Source organism: Pleurodeles waltl, chromosome 6 (genome assembly GCF_031143425.1).
Source record: "Pleurodeles waltl isolate 20211129_DDA chromosome 6, aPleWal1.hap1.20221129, whole genome shotgun sequence".
In the NCBI taxonomy this organism is placed as follows: domain Eukaryota; kingdom Metazoa; phylum Chordata; class Amphibia; order Caudata; family Salamandridae; genus Pleurodeles; species Pleurodeles waltl.
This window is the reverse complement of record NC_090445.1, coordinates 86,189,935-86,192,306: the sequence shown is the minus strand read 5'-3', so window position 1 is coordinate 86,192,306 and position 2,372 is coordinate 86,189,935. Positions and strand designations below refer to the sequence as shown.

General features: G+C 49.8%; 1 non-coding gene across 1 annotated transcript; it reads left to right on the top strand.

Annotated features, from left to right (window-relative positions):
- The first annotated feature begins 708 nt into the window (after window positions 1–708).
- Window positions 709–781, top strand: TRNAK-CUU (transfer RNA lysine (anticodon CUU)). Its single transcript has one exon. It is a non-coding gene; the product is annotated as a tRNA-Lys (tRNA).
- Window positions 782–2,372: the final 1,591 nt, after the last annotated feature.

Here is a 2,372-nt window from a genome sequence, read left to right as displayed (position 1 = left end):
GGTCATAGGGTCACTTTAGGGATCACAGCTCCTCCGCTGCTGCGTCGCACTCTCATGACGTGAAAGCGCCCACAATCCTCGCACAGGGAATGAAAGTATAGCTGCTATAAATGAGGTTACGTCACAAAATCGCTGTGTTAAAGTGGGCTCGGAACCCACCTAAGGGGGGTCCCTTCTTGAGTCTGGCACCGGAGACCGCGCGGCCATCCTGGCACCTGAGGAAGGGGGAGGGGTGATGTCATCAGAGCTGTGAAATGGATGCATGTGATGGTGATTTTTCCTGTGTTATTCAGATACACTTCGCACCCACAGACCTTCCCTTCTCCACTATCTGCAGGGGGCGGGGGCCGAACTTCAAACCGTTTAAGCCTCGGATTGCCCAACTGAGGAACTACAGCCCTCGGGTCAAACTGTTTATTCAGTCTTCACCTGCACGTGCACTTCTGTGATCTTCTGGGCGCTACGTCTCAGAGGCTTTTACAGCTGCAGAGATTCCACGATGAGTCTTCCCTTCCTGCAGCTAGTAGAGTTGGTGACCAGATCCCAGATTTAGCAGTGGGACCAAGTCCGGATCCCCTGCTCCGACTGCTGCTACTGAGAGCGGCGAGCACCAAGAGGCTCGGGATGCTCCAATTAGAGAATCTTGAGGAAAGAGCACCCCTGGGGTTCGTAGATATGGTAGAGAGAGGGCTCCATAGCATTATATCAGCCCGGCTAGCTCAGTCGGTAGAGCATGAGACTCTTAATCTCAGGGTCGTGGGTTCGAGCCCCACGTTGGGCGTGGACGTGTGTTTTTAAGCCATGTTCCCATTTTTCTCTAACACTCAAGTTGTATCTATATTATCCGAGGTGACAACAAATTCATCTTCTTGTCAGCCCTTTCCACCGTGGGAGGAGCCGATCGCAGCCGGACTTGGCCCCGCCTCTTCTGGGCGCTTTATTAGTCACACACAAAACGGTGGTATCTTCAGCGAGGTCTCGGTGCTTTTGAAGAAGTTACCAGACACTAAAAGCCACAGGACCGAGGAATGCAGCTCAGTGTGCCAGAAATGCCCTCTTCCAGGTTGGCCCATTAGACTCGTCAGGAACAGACACCGGGAATTTAATATCATCGCACTGACATATCCGGTGAGATATTTTAGTTCAGACATCTGGAACCCAGGTATCTTGCAACAGACATCTGGCACTGGCATCACAGATTTAAATGTGCCAAGACAGACATTGGAAGCAGATTTGCAAGAACAGCCACCAGTGATGCTAGGTTCCGCATTTGACATTCACACTTGAGAAGACTGGAACAAACATTACGTATTAACTGCCCCCCACCACCCCCCTGCCAACACCTGAAAGGACCTTTCCCAGAATGGGCATCACCAGTGAGATATCTTCCATTAGACATCAGGCATCGAATGTCTCAGGAAATACATAATCAATAGCGTCTGCCACGAGAGCCAATAGTCTTGGTCCGCCATCGGCAATGGAGCTCTAAAACGGACTTCGTATTTAAATGTCTCACAGCAGACGTGCAGCAGGAGGGTCGAACAACCATTAGCTGTGTAATAATATTCTACATCGGGCAGGAAGAATGGGGCGGGGAGGAGTGTTAAGTATCATAAACAGACCTCAGCAGTGAGAAGTTTTCCGCCAGACAGGCATCAACCACTGAGAAATCAGGAAAGGAGGAATTTCATGTTTCAGAGCAGACACCAGGAATGGCTTAGGTCAGGCCCGACCCCGTCTGTAGAACATTCTAGGTCAGACTTTCACAATGGATGACTTCAGAAAGGGGGTTATGAGGTGCACTTCAGGAGCACTTTTGCATATTTAGCATGTGGTGTCCAACAAAGTCAGCACAGAAACATGAGGGGCAGTGCTCAATTTGTGCTTGTTGTTTTCAGTGCAGAGCACCAGCACTTATTTTTGAGGGCCGGCGCTTACTTTTCTGCCTCAAGCATTTACTGCGAGCAAAAGATACATATGGGAAAGACGGAGTAAGAGAAAAACAAAAAAAGTGTCACAATAGGAGAAAGCAGAAAGCTGCAAGAGTGAGCTGAAGGGTCAGGGAGTGGCTGTAAATGGATTGAAGAGGCTTCATATGGCTTCAGGATTACGCTGCCTCAGTATTCCGTGTTCTCTCATTTAATTGCAGCAACTGCATGTTTTAGAGGAGGGCTTTGGGCACCGGCACATTTTTATTTACAAATTAAGCACTGTTGAGGGGGCCACCCTTCAAAGTACATGGAGGCCCCCAATCCTCCGAGCTCACTCAGGAGCTCTCATGCAGGGTAAGGAGGAGTGGGGGACCCAGGGCACAAGTCCTAAAAAACAGAAGTGGGTGGCACTAACGAAGCTAGGCACTATGCATGTGACAT